The sequence below is a fragment of the Cyprinus carpio genome, chromosome B22 (genome assembly GCF_018340385.1).
Source record: "Cyprinus carpio isolate SPL01 chromosome B22, ASM1834038v1, whole genome shotgun sequence".
NCBI lineage: Eukaryota > Metazoa > Chordata > Actinopteri > Cypriniformes > Cyprinidae > Cyprinus > Cyprinus carpio.
The window spans coordinates 35,893,271-35,900,868 of record NC_056618.1 but is presented as its reverse complement, the minus strand read 5'-3'; the positions used below and the strand labels follow the sequence as shown (position 1 = coordinate 35,900,868).

General features: G+C 36.7%; 1 pseudogene; it reads right to left on the bottom strand.

The window, feature by feature from the left end:
* Positions 1-417: 417 nt before the first annotated feature.
* On the bottom strand, positions 418-4,773 carry LOC109047584 (annotated as a pseudogene).
* Positions 4,774-7,598: the final 2,825 nt, after the last annotated feature.

The window sequence follows — 7,598 nt, the reverse complement described above, 5'->3', positions numbered from 1 at the left end:
CCAATCAGAATCAAGGACCGGAACAATCCGTTTTATAAAAAAATGTTCATCAAGACAAACTTTAGGCTTGAGGAAGCCTAGCTTGAAAGTTTAAAGCAGCTGTAAAAGCTTGAATTTTGAAAATATGATTAGCATGTTGCTACCATAGATAGATAGATAGATAGATAGATAGATAGATAGAAGCTTAAATAGCATATCAGTAGGCTTTCTAATGATGACCAATTTGGTGTTTAACTGAATATAATGAATATAAGGTAATAAATCAGACAGATATTTACCTCTCATCCTGCAGCATTTGAAAATCAGCACGACTGTCACAAGCAGATATGGACACACTGCCAGTACAGAACTGAGTGTGTGGAGAACAGAGATCTGAGATCCTGAATGAGACACTGAAGAAGAGACACAAGCACTTTATCAAGCACCATATCTGAACGAGAACATAAGAAGAAATAAACCAGCTCACAGTTTGATTGACTCTCGCCTGTGACTGAGATCCAGCTCTTGGGTGACTCTTCTCTCTCTGGGTGTTTGCAGGAGTAGAAACCCTCGTGTGACTTTGAGACAGTAGAGATGATCATCTCTGTAGTTTGACTCTGGATGAGTGACCCATCTTTATAGAAATCAGCTCTGAGTTTTGGTGAGGTTGTATTTTTATATAAACAGCGTAGAGTCAGAGGTTCTCCTTCAGTCACAGGATGAACAGGACTCTCCAGAATCACACCAGCTACAGAAACACAGCAAACATCAACTGACAAATAGTCAAATTATAGTAAGAATGTAACAACAATGTGGAGACAACAACAACAACAACAACAATAAAATGTGAGACATAACCCAAATAGGACAGAGTTAATCAATACAATAATAATAATGATAATAATACATTTTTCTCATGGGGGTTATGAAAAATATAAACAAATCAACATGACATGAGGTACATGACTGCACGAATCTGGATTTTTTCTTTTGTTGACAAGTCAAAAGTTGAGCAATGGTTTAATAGTCAAAGGTTTATTAGTGGATTTTTTTGTCATTTAGGAATAAGATTGAAATGAGATCACAATCTGACTATTCAAATATGAAACAAGAAATTAGGGCTTTGTGAAATGAATAAATAAACACAGACTCACAGCGTACAGTGATATTTACAGGATGATGTTTCTCTCCAGATTCAGACTGACACCAGTACACTCCAGTGTCCTCTGTGCTGGTGTGTCTGATTGTACATGAAGATCCTGTTTGTGATCCCGACACTGATGATGAACAATTTTCTAGCCCATAGTTGCCTGTGTATCTTCTCACTGTCCATCCAGTAGAGTTACTCTGGTCCTCACAGCTCAGAGAGAGAGAGACAGATGTGAAGTGTTGAGTTCTGCTGGGACTGACGATCAGAGAGAGACTGGAGGAGAAACACCTGAGAAGACAATCACAGCTACAATTCACAAATCAAGTCAAGACAGTTTTATTGATATAACACTTTACACAACTTAAATTGTTTTAAAGTAGCCATTCAGAAAAAAAAAAAAAAAAATATTCAAGTTCTAATATCTGAAAATACATGTCATCACAGAGTATTTCTATTTGAAACTTCATAAAAATATATAATATATTTGTCATTATGCCATCAGCACCAAACCAAAGACAACTGTGACAACCAACAAAAACCTCCATAAGCTGTTACTATTGGAGAAAAAAACCCTGAGAGAAACCAGACTCAACTCGAGGATCAGTTCTTCTTTGTCTGTACAGTGTGAACCTAGTAGTGTTCATAGTTAACTGAGTTTGCTGTATATTAATTTACTAAGATATTATTAGTAGACGGATATTAATCAAACTGTAAAATGATTGCAAAAGTGTTTATATGGTTCATTCTATAAAATGTGTTGATGTGCATATTAAGAGTCCTGTGTTGTTGGAAAAGTGTCTCCTCGAATCAATGTCTGGTCAGTGACAAATATTTAAAATACATTTCATGAAAATTATTTCATAAAACACTATTTAATAAATAGGTCAGATTATATTTTTTATTACACCTATTTGATTATTTCCCCTCAAGTCCACTTATGTAAGCAACACTTTTGTGCCACAGTAGTTATATTTTAGTTTTTCAGTGACAATTTTCCACCATTAGAATTAAACGTTTTACATGTTTGCTGTTAACCAGGAATCAAGGTTTTTCTGGTTAGTTTGGTTTATTTAGACCCTGCTAGTAGATGCAGTAACTACACCTGACAGCAGAAGCATCTTTCTCCATTCACACCATTCAAAAGTAGCCGTATATATTACGACAGGACAATATTTCAAGACACATCAAGCTCTAAAAACATCAAGGAAAATATCCAGAGTGTCTCAGTCATTCTGTGGTTCAGTTTGAACTCACCAGTGACACATATTAACTGTGTGTTGCTGTACTTTGTGTAATCGACTGGTTCTCCTCTCTCTGCTGTGCACACATAAACTCCTGTGTGTTTTAGAGCAGCAGAAGTGACAGTGTAGTTTCCTCCAGCTCCTCTGCTGCTGTCTGAGAGCAGATCATAGTCTGTATAAAGTGAAAAAGTGCAGTTACCTCAAGAAATGAGCAGACATTTTTACATGAACCTTATAAATTACCTTTGTTGGTATAATCAGAGTATTCACATTGATTAAATATCTTTAATCTCTATACTATATATATATATATATATATATATATATATATATATATATATATATATATATATATATATATATATAGACCAGTTTTTTTTATATAAAACAGTTTATTCAGATGTTACTACATGAAGCACATTATATCTTACCGGATGAGACAGTTTCAGTGAACCATCTGAATGTCCAGCCTGTAGAGGAGCCTTTAACCTCACAGATCAGTTTCACTGGATCTCCTTCAGTCAACCACGTCTGTGGAGAAACACTTAAAACTCCTCTGGGATCTGAAGCTGAGAAATCAGAATCAGAATCAGAATGAGCTTTATTGCCAGGTATGTTTACACATACGAGGAATTTGTTTTCATGACAGAAGCTTCCGCAGTGCAAAAACACATATAATAATAAAAAATAAAAAAATAAAAAGTAAATAAGGAATAACAATATATAAATTGACAGTTGTATGTACAGGTATATTACAGGTATGTGCAAATTGAAGTGTAGACTAAGTATGTGTGTGTTAGATAAATAAGTGTATGAGTGTATAAATAGTGTTGTGTTTTCCACAGTTATTGTCAAGTGTTCATGAGATGGATTGCCTGAGGGAAGAAACTGTTCCTGTGTCTTGCCATTCTGGTGCTCCCATCTCTGTAGCGTCAACCAGACGGCAACATTAATAACATGTTAAACTTGTGTGTGTGTATAAAGAGATGATCAAATTCACCTGATACTGTCAGTGTAACTTCATCACTGTTCTTGTGTGCTTGTGTTTTTACTTTCTATGCTTGTTTGTGTGAGTATTTACCTGCGTCAGACTCAGTAACAGAACTGAATGTGTGTTCCTGTTTATCACTGAAAGCATCATCTGAACCGTCTTTATACCAGCCGTACTGCCAGCTAGTGACTCCTTCAGCATTTATGTCACATCTGAGAGTGACTGTGTCTCCTCTGAACACATGTTGAGCAGGTTTGATGGTCACTGTGGCTTTTGGTGTTTCTGTACAATGATAACAATTCACAATAAAAATAATGCTCTGTTTTTACTGTATGAACGCAGTTACTTGACTGTAAAACACACATGCTGAATCAGATGAGACTGAAGTGTTGCTCTCTATAGCTGTTAAAGTCATTTATAAAAGATCTGTTTATATACAATCATTGAGAATTTGGAAACATGAGATGTGAAAATTTTCCAACAGAAGATCTTGTCTCTCACTGTTTTGATTTTGATTTCACAAATATTGTAAGAAATATATCTGCTGTTTTTTTATAAACGGATGTTTCTTGTCACACCTCAGAATTGTCACATGAACAATTCAACTTATTAAAAGGTTGAAAAAAGTAATTTCTCAACTCTCAGTTGGTTTATAACAGTTAATGTAGAATCACTCCTATGAAAATACAGTATGTGATGAAAATATATTAATCAAATTGACTCACCTTCAGTTTGTCCAGAGTAGATGTTTGAAATCAGCACTTAAACACAACGAGAAAAACTCATTACAATCTGAACAATGAGCTGATAATTATAAAGATGAAATATTAAGTTATTGTGTGGGGACTGTATATGTGTCTAGATAAACATGAAAACATCTGACTGGTATTTTATAGATTTGGTCACAGCAGAGAACTGTTTCATGAACTTCAAGACAACAGTCTGATCACGAGCAGAAGAATAAAGACAAACTCTTACTAACTGTGTACTAGTGAATATTACAACAACAGTGACAGTAACTGCAAAACAAACCAACAGAACTGATTCAACAGCATTACACATCACAAAACTGAATGAGTGAACAAACACTGATCTACAACACAAGAGAGTGCATTTCTCTTTCACAAACAGCACTAACTGCACACTTCCTCTCTCAAACTCATCCTTCACTCATATATCACGGACTAGAGCTGGATCTGAAACTCTGAGAGCAGCAAGAAAAAACATAAATCTAGAACACTAAAACACTTGATCATTTACATAATATAATAGCTATTTCACTGAAATATATTTAGAGAAAATAACACTCACAGAGCACAAGAGGAAGTTGACTGAGCTCCATACTGACTGAATGATGACAGACAGTTAAAGACACAGACTGTGTTAAAGACTCAAGACTTCCTGAAACCTGCGGTCAGATCTTTAGAAATATCACGACAGATTAAAGACATACAAATGTACCTCATGCAAACAAGATGGCGCCGTCTGAGCTCGGACGCCATCCAGGTTGCTGCGCTTTGATTGTGCTTTTATTTATTTTTTACTTACATTTGCTTTTTCTTTTAACACACATAACGTCTGCAATGATCATTTATGACAAAGGAACACTTTTGAACATTGGACAACGCTTCACTCACCTGTTTCAGAACACTTTATTCTCCAACCCATCATGGCCATCTGAGATTCTCCAGAACGCAGAGATGAACAATGGCCACTTGAATAACCACTCGAGGCGACGGATCAGGAAACACCGTGGAAAACACGCTGGGATTCGCAACAGACTGAGGAAATGAGCTCACAGTCCTCCTCTACTGAGCATTCTGCTCGCCAATGTCCAGTCTCTGGAGAATAAGATGGGCGATCTTAGAGCCAGGATAAGTTTCCAACGGGACATAAGGGACTGTAACATCCTTTGTTTGTCTGAAACATGGCTCACAACCTCAGTCCCGGACTGTGCTGTAACACCGTCTGATAACTTCTCTGTTTAACGGATGGACAGAAAAGCTGAGGGACACTGGCTTGGCTTTGTCTAAGCTTCACGATGTACTCAGCGGCTACATCAAATAAACATCCTGACGCTGCTATTAACATCGCTGGGGACTTTAACAAAGCCAACCTTAGGCAGGTCATGCCAAACTTCTATCAACATGTATCCTGTCCAACCAGAGGACAGAATACACTGGATCATTGTGACTCTCAGTTTAAGAATGCCTAAAAAGCCCACTCACTACCAGCGTTTGGCAAATCAGACCATGCCTATTTCCTCACACCGGAATATAAACAAAGGCTCATTCAAGAACCCAGGTGCAGAGACTAGTGATCCGATGGTCCACCCACTCTGAAGCCATATTACAGGTGCCTCTTGATGATGTAGACTGGGACATGTTCGGGCAAGTTCATCTGACGTCAGCGAGTTCACGGATGTACAAACCCGATTCCAAAAAAGTTGGGACACTGTACAAATTGTGAATAAAAACAGAATGCAATGATCTGGAAGTTTCAAATTTCAATATTTTATTCAGAATACAACATAGATAACATATCAAATGTTTAAACTGAGAAAATGTATCATTTTAAGGGAAAAATAAGTTGATTTTAGATTTCATGGCATCAACACATCTCAAAAAAGTTGGAACAAGGCCATGTTTACCACTGTGTGGCATCCCTTCTTCTTTTTATAACAGTCTGCAAACGTCTGGGGACTGGGGAGACAAGTTGCTCAAGTTTAGGAATAGGAATGTTGTCCCATTCTTGTCTAATACAGGCTTCTAGTTGCTCAACTGTCTTAGGTCTTCTTTGTCGCATCTTCCTCTTGATGATGCGCCAAATGTTTTCTGTGGGTAAAAGATCTGGACTGCAGGCTGGCCATTTCAGTACCTGGATCCTTCTTCTGCGCAGACATGATTTTGTAATTGATGCAGTATGTGGTCTGGCATTGTCATGTTGGAAAATGCAAGGTCTTCCCTGAAAGAGACAACGTCTGGATGGGAGCATATGTTGTTCTAGAACTTGGATATACCTTTCAGCATTGATGGTGCCTTTCCAGATGTGTAAGCTGTCCATGCGCACTCATGCAAACCCATACCATCAGAGATGCAGGCTTCTGAACTGGTTCTGGGCCCCTAATTATGATAGTAAAGCAGAACAAAAATAAATAAATGACCTTTACTTCTATGATAACAAAAACTGAAAAGCAACTGAAATTGCAGTAATGTAAGATATGTTTTCCAGAACTTATGAACAAACAGTTTAATTTCAGTCAGTGTGTCATCAGGCCTCAGAGAGGCAATTCATTAAAAAAAAAAAAAAATTAGGCATTATACAGATTGACATCCATCTTTATTTTTGAAGTTGATATTAAATCAAAAAGTATATTATTTAATTTCTTAGCTATTCCAAAGATAAACAATTCAATATATATAACATGCATTTTTTTTTTTTTTTTTTTACAATCCAATTAATTCCTGATTGATAAAATCAAGTTCTTCTCTACACATTTTCTCGTAGAATATTATGTTTCACTTAAAAGTCAAAAGAGTTGCTACCTACCATCATCTTTTAACTATATTTAAACAAATTTGACTATAAAAGACCAAACTAAAAAATCATGTCTGTTATCAGTGAGGAAAAAAGTGTATTGTAGAGTAAAATATAAACAGGAAAAGCGAGATAGATTCAGTTTAACTGATTTGTATTACAGCAATTTTCACAATTCATGCTGTCTAAAAGCAGCTTAAGTGAGCACCTTACAAACCCAAAGCATGACAAGCTTTAATAATAAAAGATAATTAAATAAAAAAATTTGTCAAGACAAACTTTAGGCTTGAGAAAGTAAAAAAAAAAACCTGAAAGTTTAAAGCAGTTGTAAAAGCATTGTTAGCATGTTGCTGACATGATTAGCATGTTGTTAGCATGATTAGCATTTAGTTAACACGCTGCTAATAATTTTTCTAACATGATTAGCATTTGTGGGGAAGTCGTGGCCTAATGGTTAGAGAGTTTAACTCCTAACCCTAAGGTTGTGGGTTCAAGTCTCGGGCCGGCAATACCACGACTGAGGTGTCCTTGAGCAAGGCACCGAACCCCCAACTGCTCCCTGGGCGCCGCAGCATAAATGGCTGCCCACTGCTCCGGGTGTGTGTTCACGTGTGTGTGTGTTCACTGCTGTGTGTGTGCACTTTGGATGGGTTAAATGCAGAGCACAAATTCTTAGTATGAGTCACCATACTTGGCTGTA